Source organism: Mustela nivalis (assembly GCF_964662115.1).
Source record: "Mustela nivalis genome assembly, chromosome: 17".
Lineage (NCBI taxonomy): Eukaryota > Metazoa > Chordata > Mammalia > Carnivora > Mustelidae > Mustela > Mustela nivalis.
This window is the reverse complement of record NC_139036.1, coordinates 38,078,522-38,092,174: the sequence shown is the minus strand read 5'-3', so window position 1 is coordinate 38,092,174 and position 13,653 is coordinate 38,078,522. Positions and strand designations below refer to the sequence as shown.

At 44.4% G+C, this 13,653-nt stretch overlaps 1 protein-coding gene across 3 annotated transcripts in view; it reads right to left on the bottom strand.

Moving 5' to 3' along the window:
* The window catches only part of ZNF652 (zinc finger protein 652), a 61,116-nt gene extending 47,822 nt beyond the window's left edge, over nucleotides 1-13,294 (bottom strand). For 2 of the 3 annotated variants that reach the window (XM_082704762.1, XM_082704764.1), the window contains exon 1: nucleotides 12,888-13,294. The gene's annotated coding sequence lies outside the window, so the exon portion shown is untranslated. The other variant, XM_082704763.1, reaches the window with a different exon arrangement.
* Between the last annotated feature and the right edge of the window lie 359 nt (nucleotides 13,295-13,653).

Sequence of the window (13,653 nt, the reverse complement as noted above, 5' to 3'; positions counted from 1 at the left end):
CATGACCCGAGCCTAAGGCAAAGGCTTTAAACCCACTGAGCCACCCAGGTGCCCCAGTTTTTGTTTTTGTTTTTTTTAAGATTTATTTTTTTGAGAGAAAGAGTGTGTACATGTGCAAGTGAGCAGGAGGAAGGGGCAGAAGGAGAGGGAGAGAGAATCTTCAAGCAGACACCGCACTGTGTCAGAGTCTGACATGGGGCTCGATCCCACAACCCTGAGATCATGACGAAGTGAAATCAAGAGTCAGACATTTAAATGAGACTGAGCTGCCCAGATACCTCTAAACTTCAGTTTTTAATCAGCAAAACAGAATGTTTTAACAGGCCCTTTCTCATAAAATCTCACTGCCAAGAAAAGAACATATTTAACTTGGCAAGTTACATAACCTCACTTTGTCTCAATTTCCCTGCTGGTAAAATGGAGTAATAATAATATACTACCTCAAAGGGTTATATGAGGATTAAATAGCAAATGCTTTGCAAAGGTTGATGAATAACAAAAATACAGACAGTATATATAACTCTGGAGACAGAAATCAAAGACAGTGTCAACCAAGTGACTTTAAAGTGTTATCCTTCTGGAGAACTAGGTTCCGATGAGTGCTTTTCTGACAGAGCTGTCTCTGAATGTAGTCCAACCCTGGAACTGGATTTTTACAGAGAAGTGAACACTCACTGCTGAGTCCTTGGGAGATTTTTATTCTGTAACCATTCTACATAAGCAAATTATTGTCTAAACCAGCTCTGTGTTAAAGAAAGTCATGTTATGGAGTTAAAAAAAAAATCTTTCCACATATTCGTTAATCTCCTCAGCTCCATTTAACTTAATAAATAACAGGTAGACCGTGTGTATGTGTGTGTGTGTGTGTGTGTGTGTGTGTGTGTCTGTCTATTAAGCAACAGCAGGTGTAGTCTGTCTGTCTGTCTGTCTATTAAGCAGCAGCAGGTGTACTACCTCTTGGAATACCATAGCTTAAAACACTAGGCAAAATGAGGATCCAACCATAACCCTTCTAGAGTTTTTGGTCTTTAAGAATTGCCTTTCCAGAATCCATCAAAATCCTTGAGGAGAACACAGGCAGCAACCTCTTTGACCTCAGCCGCAGCAACATCTTCCTAGGAACATTGCCAAACTCAAGGGAAGCAAGGGCAAAAATGAACTATTGGGATTTCATCAAGATCAAAAGCTTTTGCACAGCAAAGGAAACAGTTAACAAAATCAAAAGACAACCGACAGAATGGGAGAAGATATTCGCAAACGACATATCAGATAAAGGACTAGTTCCAAAATCTATAAAGAACTTAGCAAACTCAACACCCAAAGAACAAATAATCCAATCAAGAAATGGGCAGAGGACATGAACAGACATTTCTGCAAAGAAGACATCCAGATGGCCAACAGACACATGAAAAAGTGCTCCATATCACTCGGCACCAGGGAAATACAAATCAAAACCACAATGAGATATCACCTCACACCAGTCAGAATGGCTAAAATCAACAAGTCAGGAAATGACAGATGCTGGGAAGGATGTGGAGAAAGGGGAACCCTCCTACGCTGTTGGTGGGAATGCAAGCTGGTGCAACCACTCTGGAAAACAGCATGGAGGTTCCTCAAAATGTTGAAAATAGAACTGCCCTATGACCCAGCAATTGCACTACTGGGTATTTACCCTAAAGATACAAAGGGGCACGTGCACCCGAATGTTTATAGCAGCTATGTCCACAATAGCCAAACTATGGAAAGAACCTAGATGTCCATCAACAGATGAATAGATAAAGAAGATGTGGTATATATACACAATAGAATACTATGCAGCCATCAAAAGAAATGAAATCTTGCCATTTGCGACAACATGGATGGAACTAGAGCGTATCATGCTTAGTGAAATAAGTCCAGCAGAGAAAGACAACTATCATATGATCTCCCTGATATGAGGAAGTGGTGATGCAACATGGGGGCTTAAGTGGGTAGGAGAAGAATCAATGAAACAAGATGGGATTGGGAGGGAGACAAACCCTAAGTGACTCTTAATCTCACAAAACAATCTGATGGTTGCTGGGGGGAGGGGTGTTGGGAGAAGGGGCGTGGGGTTATGGACATTGGGGAGGGTATGTGCTTTGGTGAGTGCTGTGAAATGTGTAAACCTGGTGATTCACAGACCTGTACCCCTGGGGATAAAAATATATGTTTATAAAAAATAAAAAATTAAAAAAAAAAAAAAAAAGAATTGCCTTTCCAGGGGCGCCTGGGTGGTTCAGTGGGTTAAAGCCTCTGCCTTAGGCTCAGGTCATGATCCCAGGGTCCTGGGATCGAGCCCCACATTGGGCTCTCTGCTCTGCGGGGAGCCTGCTTCCTTTTCTCTCTCTCTGCCTGCCTGCCTCTCTGCCTACTTGTGATCTTTGTCTGTCAAATAAATAAATAAAATCTTTAGAAAAAAAAAAAAAAGAATTGCCTTTCTAGGGGCATCTGGGTGGCTCAGTGGGTTAAAGCCTCTGCCTTAGGCTCGGGTCATGATCCCAGGGTCCTGGGATCAAGCCGCACATTGGGCTCTCTGCTCAGCAGAGAGCCTGCTTCCCCTTCGCTCTCTCTGCCAACCTGTGATCTTTGTCAAATAAATAAATTTTTAAAAAATCTTTAAAAAAAATTACTTTCTACATGGAATAAGGTCATAAATAAAATGGTTTTCTCCATGCCACATTACTTGGATTTCTACTTCAAACTTATACCTCTAAGCATGGCTTTTAATTTTAGCACTCTCCCAACCCCCATTTAATCTAGTAAGTCTCCGCTTAGGATCGACTTCAAGAAAATAATTTTTGCTAAGCACAAAAGGGTGATTTTCACATAGGGTGATTTTCAAACTGCCTGACCCACCCCAGTTTTGAGAAATGAATTGGAATAAAAAAACAACAGACTGCCTCACAACCAGTAAGGGTAAGTACTGTTTTCTGAAGGTTTTGTTTCAGTTGTGGGTGGGGTATGAATATGAGAACACATAGGACCACACGTGCACTGCTGCTTACTGGGGGTCATGGTCAAAAAAGTTTAAGAAAGAGTGCTATAGGGAATTCAGTAAACAGTTCTGGAGTGAGAAGAGTCCAATTCTGCACTCTCTGGCTTCTGTGGACAAGTCTTTCAGTGCTCACTGCAGCACCTGGCCTTAGAGACAGAAGTCATCTTCAAAGAAAAAGAAAATCTAACTTTCCATTTGAATTGATGAAAAGGTTGGAGACTGGGAGGCGGAACAAACTGTCTTTTGGATATTGTTGTAATACCTACAAGGTGGAATAGATGCCTAAGTGTTTACGTTCTTTTTTTTTTTTTTTTTAAGATTTTATTTATTTGAGAGAGAGCACATGCATGCGGGGGGGGGGGCAGGGCAGGGGAGGGGCAGAGGAAGAAGGGGAGAAAGAATCTCTGCTCACCACCTAAGTCAAAACCAAGAGCTGGAGACTTAACCGACTGAGTAACCCAGGTGCCCCAGAATTCTATACATTCTTTACCATAACCTAACAGGAAGAAACTAGCCATCTGAAAGCAGAAAATTGTTTACTATGCATGTATTTTCCAAATTTAATTTAAACATTGGGTCCCTTTCCAATATTAAGTTTAACTTAACACAGTATACAAGATTTAAATATATTTTATGTCAAACAACCAAGTATTTTCTTTTAGAGCAGAACAAGATACACTTTAAAATGTATCTGCTTTTGAAAAAGAAGTCGGGGTGCTGGGTGGCTCAGTCATTAAGGGTCTACCTTCAGCTTAGGTCATGATGGCAGGGTCCTGGGATCAAGCCTCATATCCCACTCCCTGCTCAGCAGGGAGCCTGCTTCTCCCTCTCCCACTCCCCCTGCTTCTGTTCCCTCTCTCCCTATCTCTCTCTGTCATAAATAAATAAAATTTTTTTTTAAAAAGAAGTCTTCACACTGTGTAATATATACAAAGACTTTTTCTCTTTGTGAAAAATCTTATAGATAAGAACTATCTTCCAAAACAATCTGGTTTTACCCATTAGGAGACTATAAATAGCCTATTTTCTTTTTTAAGATTTTATTTATTTATTTGACAGAGATTACAAGTAGGCAGAGAGGCAGGCAGAGAGAGGAGGAAGCAGGCTCCCTGCTGAGCAGAGAGCCCTATGTGGGGCTTGATCCCAGGACCCCAGGAAACTGGGATCATGACCTGAGCTGAAGACAGAGGCTTTAATCCACTGAGCCACCCAGGTGCCCCAAATAAATAGCCTATTTTCTTAAAAGATGACTAGGAGCACCTGGCTGGCTCATTCAATAGGGCATGTGATTCTTAGACTTGGGGTCATGAATTCGAGGCCCAGGTTGGGGGTAAACCTTATTTAAGAATAGTAAAAAATTGGGGCACCTGGGTGGCTCAGTGAGTTAAAGCCTCTGCCTTAGGCTTGGGTCATAATCCCAGGGTCCTGGGATTAAGCTCTGCATTGGGCTCTCTGTTCAACGGGGAGCATGCTTCCCCCTCTCTCTCTGCCTGCTGCTCTGCCTACTTGTAATCTCAGTCAAATAAATAAATAACATCTTTAAAAAAAAAAATAGTAAATTTTTAAGGTGACTTATTCACTAAAACTTATACTCAAATCAGTTTTCATATTTAAAACCTTATTACAATTTAGGCAATTTCCTAGCATATCTCTTCTCTACACTAGATAAGCTAAATAGGACTTTCGTGTGCTAAATCTAACAAAGTCAATGCTAAAATTGCTCCCTGCCTTGTAGCATCACCTCAGCGAGTGAGTTGTGTAGAGCAGGGGTTCTCAACCTCAGCACAGCTGACATTTGGGAGCAGACCACTCTTTGTTGTGAGGGGCTGTGCTGTGCCCTGTAGGATGGTCCACAGCCTCTCTGGCCTCCACCCTCTGGATGCCAGTAGTACCCCCCAGGTTTACTTGTGGCAGAGATCTCTCCAGCCATCACCCAACATCTCCTGGAGGCAAAATTGCCCTTGGCTGAGAACCACTGCTTTACAGGTTTGTATTTTAATCATTATTTCCATGTTTGGACAAGAGAGAGAAAATGACAATAGTGCAATTACAGCAAAAAAATGTAACCAAGTGCACTTTTCAACAGAAACATGGCGCCCCAGCAGGGATTATGGGCGAGGCCCAGGTGGCCATCAGAAGCACCTACCCCACCCCCTACCCCCCACACCCCCACAGGGCTTTGGGGGCAGGCCCACTGCACTTCACAACATTCCAAACCAGGTTAACTATACTGAAGTACGTTTCTCCTGTTGCTATTTGTTTAAAACCTTGGGTTTCCAAAAAGTTTAAATGTATCACAGTTATAAAAATATTAAATAAACATTTTAAATAATTAACAATGCAAGAAGGATTATTACGTCATTATTATGAAATGAGGCAATGAAAGAAATATTTAGCAGTTAAAAGACAAATCTTTCAAGAGATGTAACTATTTTTAAGACATATTCTGTCATATTTAACCCCTCTTTAAGAATAAAAGTATATAGGGTTTACTCTCAGGTAGATTTGGGGATTCTCTTAATATTGTAAAAATCCAAGCTAGGCCTTTGAGAATGTACTTTAAAAAAAAAAAAAGTTCGAAATTATTTTGCTCCACTAAATATTTCAATATTTAACTTAAAATAGGACATTATAATTTTCCTATGGATAGCTGAAGGATGCTTTTTTAATGAAAAAATTATTTAGTGGGTATACACTGGATCAAAGATTTTAAGTACAGGGCGCCTGGCTGGCTCAGTGGGTTAAGCCTCTGCTGCTCAGGTCATGATCTCAGGGTTCTAGGATTAAGCCCCACATCTGCATCATCTCTCTGCTCAGCAGGGAGCCTACTTCCCCCCTCTCTCTTTGCCTACTTGTGATCTCTGTCAAACAAATAAAAAAAATCTTTAAAAAGAAATTTAAGTACAGAAAAAAATATAGTGAACAGAGCACCACTACTCATAACAGCCAAAACCAGAAATATGTCCATCAAAGGTAGAATGGACAAATAAATTATAATATATTCATACAACTAAATATTACATGAGGAAAAACTAATTGTTGTGACACATGAAAACATGAGTGAATTTTATAAACATAATTTTGAGCTAAGGACACTATACACACATGAGTACACACTGTATTTCACCTATGTACAGCTTAGAGATTTTCCACAGCAATACACAGAGTTTCCTCATTCTTTTTTGCAGCTGAAAAATATATTCTATTGCATGAATATACCCTAATTTATTTACCAAGTCTCCACTGACAGACATTTAGGTTTTACCCAAACTTTTGCTGAGTTTATTTAGATGAATTTGTATGCTAGAAAGAAAACCGTAGAGTTCTCTATAAGGAGGATCTTTTAGGCAAGGTAACTTCAAATCCCAGCTCTAAGAGTATATTAATACAGGAAAAGTCTCTGGGCAGCTGTGTCACAGTCTTAAGAGGAACTGGGGAAAAAACATAGACTTACCTCTACAACTAAGATCACATACACTCTCCTCTTCCCCTCATAACAAAAAAACAAGCAAACCAAAAAACCCTCAAAAAACCCCACACCTCACCATATGTTTCAATGTTCACAGGCCACAGATAATACTTTAGAGACATTAAAATGATACTTGTGAAAGGATGAAAACAATTCATAAGGGCCTAGTTAAAATCTCTTTTTGTAGGCCACACAGAGTAATTAAGAAATCATACTCCAGGGGTGCCTGGGTGGCTCAGTGGGTTAAAGCCTCTGCCTTCAGCTCAGGTCATGATCCTGGGGTCCTGGGATGGAGCCCCACATCGGGCTCTCTGCTCAGCAGGGAGCCTGCTTCTCCCCCCTCTCTGCCTGCTTGTGATTTCTGTCAAATAAATAAATAAAATCTTAAAAAAAAAAAAATCATACTCCATCGAATCTCCAAAACTGAATCAAAAAGCTGAAAAGTCTAAATTCCAAAGCAGTTAAAGACTCTATCCTTCACTAGCATTAAAAACAAAAGGAAGGGGCGCCTGGGTGGCTCAGTGGGTTAAGCCGCTGCCTTCGGCTCAGGTCATGATCTCAGAGTCCTGGGATCGAGTCCCGCATCCGGCTCTCTGCTCAGCGGAGAGCCTGCTTCCCTCTCTCTCTCTCTGCCTGCCTCTCCATCTACTTGTGATTTCTCTCTGTCAAATAAATAAATAAAATCTTAATAAATAAATAAATAAATAAATAAATAAAAACAAAAGGAATCACCCAACACTGTCTTTGTGAAATCCAGCTAAGAGTAAGAGCCCTCTGGTACCACACACATAGCAAGACCAAGAAATCAGGCTCTGGGGTCATACTCCCACCATGCCTCTTCCTCTTTCTGCTCCCTTCCAACAATCCCTTCTCGCCACACACTGATTGGTTTATCAAGAAACTGACAGAAGCAACTATAGCTTGGCTAGGCCTTTGACTCTACTACACCAGAAAAAATAATAGTTTAAAAAAAAAAGTTTCTCCTCCCCAGAAGAAGTTTACTTAGCAAAATGTCTTAAGAGTTGAGAAAAAAAATATGTAACTCGATCATCTCAATTTCATTTGTTTAGTCAGTCTGGGCTCACATAGCATAAGTGCTCTTATTATTATTATTATTATACATCTGGCTGAGATTAAATTTTTTCAAGTGTTCTGCAAAATCTAAGGCAAGTCTAAGACCATTATTTGCCAATCCCTCTTTATCAGCAATCCAATACTAGTGACTGATTTCATTGATGGGAAAGCCTTACATGGCTCAGTAATAAAGAAAATAAGGATTAGCAGGGTCCCTTGAGGTAAAGCCTAATGCATTACCGATGTGTCTACCTTATCAGAAAAGTCTCGAGGTAACTCTTGTGGGTTTACAGACTTATCACAATGGTATCCTGCAAAAATGACAGAATAATTTAATTCTACATAAGCCAAGAGATTCTATTTTAAAAGCTCTATGCACTGAATAGAATCTACTTTCCAAAGGACTCCATCTCTTAAACTAGGTTTTAAAGAGAAAAAAAAAAGTCATATTTTAGCATAAGGTTACCTTTCGGCCTAAAAACAAGGCTAGGGATACACACCCACAATCTGTAGGTATAGACCTAAAGTGGAGAGTCGATAAAATGTGACAGGTAGGGGGACTTGACTTTTCTTTCCTTCACCCACCAAAGCAAAAATGCCTAAGGCACTCAAACTTATAACCCAAATAACAGTTTATGATCAAAACCTCAGATGAGCAATGGGAATTCTTTAGGAGAAAATGTTCATAAGTGGTTTTTTTTTTTTTAAATCAAACATAACTGCTATATAAACAAACAGATTAACTAAAATAAGCCTCTGATGTCTTCACGATTCTGTCAAGCACTTTATGGCTTGCATTAACCATGAAAATTTACACAAGACTTTGCACGTGATTCAACTCTGGACACAGAACTCATTGAGACACGTTAATGTCCTAAGACACCCCTTTCACCACACAAGCTCTGAAGAGGCTTAAAACAAGCACAGCCTGTGGGTAGCACTGCAGAATTTGGGGCCAAGTTTTGTCGTCTTCACCATGTTCAGCCAGCCATAGAGCAACAAATCAAAGTTCCATTAAGCACACTGCACCTGCAAGGCTTAGGTATGCTCCAAGTCAAATATTTGCCATTTTTTCATCCCAAATCTGCACAAATGAAAGTATGCAGATCTTCGCACCAGGCCTCTTGCCAGCCAAAATGATCTCTCTTCCCTGCATCTGCTGTGTCCTAGCATTTACTGAGTCCTTACTAAGGACATGGACATGCGGCAGGAACTGTGCTAGCAGCTTGCATATCTCAGCTCTACCCCTTAAAACAAATCCCATCCTATTGCTGAGGAAACTGAGGCCAGAGAGGTCAAGGTGATTAGCCCCATGCCGCAAAGCTGGTAACTGGTGGAGCTGATTCAAATCCTGTCCTGCCCGGCCCCAAAGGACCATCTCCCCGATCTTCCTTCAGCTAAATTCACTACCTGCAGCATAGTTTCCCTCTATGAAAGTAAATTCAAAAATTCAAGTGCTGTCAGACATGGTGACAGTAGGGGTGCCTGGGTGGCTCAGTGGGTTAAAGCCTCTGCCTTCCAGCTCCGGCTCTGGTCATGATCTCAGGGTCCCAGGATCAAGCCCTGCATCCGGCTCTCTGCTCAGCGGGAAGCCTGCTTCCCCCACCCCCGTCCCCGCCCCCCCCCTTCTGCCTACTTGTGATCTCTGCCTGTCAAATAAATATAATCTTTAAAAAAGGAAAAGAAAAGAAAAGTAATGGTGACAGTAGCTGAGAAGAAGACCATACCTACAGCTGGAGCACAAGATCCAAGAGTTCCCCACAAGGAAACGCCTTCACCGCCTGTAACATACCTAGGTCCAGAGGCTATGGCTCAAAATGTAAGAGACTCCACAGGGGTTTTTGTTGTTGTTGCTATTGGCGGTCTCTCCACTGACTTTTTACAACAAGGGAAATGAAACTCAAGGGTATATTCACATTTTTTGTGAAATTACCTAAAACCCTTGAGTAAAGGGTGATTTTTTTTTTTTTTTTTTAACAGTTCACTTTTACAGTTTACTGCTTTGCTAGGCTCCGGACACTTTCAAACGCAAAAGCGCATCAGCAGCATTACTAATCAACTTTCTTCTACAGACTTGAAAAGTATTTTCTTACCATGCTACAAGATTACTTCCCATACTTTGAGCAGAAATGGAAACAGCTCTGGACGTCACGAATCAGATCTGGAGGCCACAGTTGCAGAAAGGAGGTAGGTGCTGTTTCCCCTGAGTAGGAGCCGCTGATCTGAAACCTCCTAAGGGAAGGGTGTCTGAGGAAGAGTGTTGAAGAAACTAAAGCAAGCTGTTTGTATTAATGAGGGAGCTGCTGGCACTACTGCTTCTTAAGTGTTTCTCTGCCGTGCAATTGTTTCCCGGCTTCCAAGCTCTGAATCTGGCAGACAGAATGCTGTTCTCACAACCTTACGTGTTCTGCGATCAGCTGCTCCGTGGTGTGTGGGTGTTTAACTAGGTAAGTGACTGGTAAGAAGAGGTTCTGCAATTTTAAATCAAGGAAGCACACCATCCCCTGAGATTTTAGTGATCTGTCACTATAGGACGACGCTGACAAAGTAACATTATTTGTAACTTTGAAATGGTTTGGGGTTAGGATAGGCAAATAATTTCCAACAGTAATGATCTAGGCGTGACACGAACAAAAAATATAACCTGTAATCCAAGCCACTTCAAGCATGTTTATTAGATAATAAAAAATGCAATATTTGCCATCTCAGCATGCTTTCAAACTTCACAGGGTACACTGCATAATTATTAGAATAGATGCTGTTCTTCAGGCGTGTGGAACAGGTTCTGTGCAAGATTCCAAAGCCCCCTGCCTTCCAAACCTTCCAAAGAAATGTTAAAACCATGAATTGCTTAGCCTCTCAGAACCCCAAAAATGTAAAAAGGAAAGAAAGAAAGAAAGAAAGAAAGAAAGAAAGAAAGAAAGAAAGAGTGTCGAAGGATTTCTTCCTTAAGTAAAAAATGTCAGAACTGTAAGCTCCTGGAGACCTGGGGACTATGTTTTTTTAATGTCACTGCCCATCACAACACTATCACAAGTAGAATAAATCCCCCTTGGTTGAAATATAGTCAAAAGGGCAAAGCTGGATCCAGAATGATTTAGAAAGAATAGCTGATATTTACCCCCTGCTTGTTGATAGAAAAGTGCAACGTTCATCCCTTGTTCTAAATTCTAAACACGGAGACTGAATTCCATAACTGCAACCAAGATCCTTCCATTAAAACAAAATTTTAAAATCGATGATTCTGGTGGCAATGTCATCCTGAATTATGACATGAAATCATATCTAATAAAGTCAAAAAAATCTGCACGGAGCAGGTGCTTTATTATGGGAAAGATAAAGCCTTCTTTTAAGATATCAAATCAACCTCCATAAGCACATCGTGGACAGGCATCATGAAACAGACCACTGACTTTGCTTTTGAAATTTGCTACCTTTAGAAAACAGGGCAAGGAACGTACATCATCAACTGGTCAAATTCAGACAAATTATCTTGACTCCAGTCTGAACTTTTTCTGAAATGCTCTCACACATCTCCTTTTTACAGGAAAACAGGGAATAATACCTTACAGACCCCTAACCCGCTGTAATCAAAGAACAAAACACAAGGATACACACACATCATCTACTTTGTTGCTCAGGACCAAAGTACTGTAATGTCAATCCTTAAGAAACAAAACAAAACACAAAACTCAAGTTCCTTTCACTTTTGCATAATACAGATCTCAACCTGACCGTCCCAGGACTAGCTTCAAGAGGACTGTAATGCACACAAAAATTAGGAGTGTCTCTTTCACCAAGAAGAGGACCCTGAAGGCTTCCATGATCCCAAAGAAAGGTTAAGAACCACTGAAGAAGACATTTCCGGAATTGCTAAAACTCAGAAGTGAACATTTTAAACAAAATTATACTAAAGGAATTATCTATCTGAATGCATGGGCACAGTCCCCACACAGGCAACCAAGCTGCCTGCCAGTACTGACCATCTCTGTGCAGCTGACCCCTCTCAAATAAGCCCTAGGCGGGAACATCCCCCCCCCCCCCCCCCCCCCCGGCATTCAGCCTGCACACACATGCCAGCCCCAGCAGCTCTTCATTCCTTAAGCATACACATGTTGTCAACAAAGCATGTGCTAGTTGTCATTCCCAGAACAATACAGGCCTGGCCATCTCTGGAAAAAAAAAATACACATTCTTCCCCAAACATGACCCTATTTATTTACTGTCTTGACGACGATCTTAAATACGGAGACAAAATAAATGAAATGCATCTAATCAACTGAGGGGAAAAAAGCATCACTCAGGTGTTGCTGAGGGTACACAGGCGATGCAGATCAGGAAAACACTAGGATAACGATGCTTGAACATGGGGACAATCAAAGACACACTCACGCAGGAACATCCTGAGGCCATGGTTGTGGAAAGAACCCTTCTCCAAAAGCAAAAGCACATTCCTTTGATTGGCACAAGCCCTTCCTGACAATGGATCCGCAATGACAGGGGCTGCTCTGGCAATCAGGAAGTGTGTGTGTGTGTGTGTGTGTGTGTGTGTGTGTGTATGTTGTGGGGGAGGGATGTACTAAATGTGATCAAAGACTGGTCCTCTTCAAAGAAGAACATATGGGATCTCAAATCGTCAAGACAGACTTCGAGGGTGAGGCAGGGGCATTTATCATTTCTACAGAAGACATCCCTCGACAATGAGCATGTTATGTGCAGATGTAACGGGGGTGTCACTACCATTAGTGTCTCCCATCTAAGAATCTTAAGTAGAGGCTGATTGGAGGGGAGGAGGGGGTGGGGGTGGAGAAAGGTCTGCATTACCCTCTGGGGTGAGTGTCGGACCGGTATACACCGATGCATTTTATCTCGGGCGGCACAATACTCCCAGGGGTTGGAGGTCTGGGCGCAACCGCAGGGCCGGGGAGGCAACGGGTGCAAGCTGCCAGCTGCAGGGCAGGGGAATGCTCGCAGGAGGACCGGTGCAAATCTCCCTCGGCCCGCTAACCCAGGCAACCCCAGCTTCCCCTCGGGCCTCTGGGCGAGCGGGCTCTCTGCAAAACTGGAGCCCGGCCCGGGTCCGGGAGCGAGGGGACGAAGGAGCAGAAGCGGGCGCCCCCGACCCGAGCTCGCGACCAGGGGAGCGCAGTGCCCCGGGCCTCCCCGCCAGATGGGGGCTGCTCCGGCCTAGTGCACGCAGCTGCCTCGGCGAAGGGTTAACCCGGCGCCCGAACCCCGGCCGGCCCGGCGGGCGGCGGAGGAAGGGCTGCTGCAAGGGGCGCAGCCGCGACTGTGGCGTGTGCGTGGGGGGCAGGGGCCCCTACTCACCCTGGCCGGCCGCCTCCGCCTCCGCCGCCCCGACCGCCGCCTCGGCGGTCCATCCCTGCGGCGGGGGGCCTGTAGCCGCGGCGCTCGAGTAACAACCGCCGGCCGGGCCGGCCCCTCCCCCCCGCCCAACGTCTGTCCTCAGGGCCGCTCCACAGACCCGGCCTCGGCCGCCGCCGCCGCCGCCGCCGCCGCCGCAGCGCTACGTGGCCGCCGCTCCGACGTCTCGCGACTCCCTTCCGAGCGCGCGAGGGCGAGCGGGGCCGGCGGGGCGGGCGGCGCGCGGGGAGGGAGGCAGGGGAGGGGGTGTGCGTGTGTGGTTGTGTGTGCGGAGCCGGGGGCAGGGAGGGAAAGCGAGCGGCGGCGAGAGCGCGCGCGCGCCCGCGTCCCGTCCCTCGCCCGCCTTCCCCCCCCCCCCCCGCCCAACGGGGAGCCGACACCTCCCTCCGCCCGCCCCCCTGGCATCCCGGCCGCTGGGCGCGGCGGCGCGCATGCGCAGCCCCTGGGGCCGGCCCTGGCGCACCTTTTCTCCCCCGCTGCCACAATGTGAGCGCCCTGCCGCCCAGATAACCGCCGACTCCCGCTCCACCCCCGCCCTCCCCCACTCCGCCCACTGCTGAGCGCCCAGGTAAAGGCGTGGACTGCGCGTGCGCACCGCTCTCCCTGGGTCTGGGGGCGTGGTTGCTGAAAGGAAGCCAGAACGCAGAGTGGGAGGGAGCTGGGGGCGGAGGGTGTGAGCCTCCCCGAAGTAGGGGCGGGTTAGGATTAA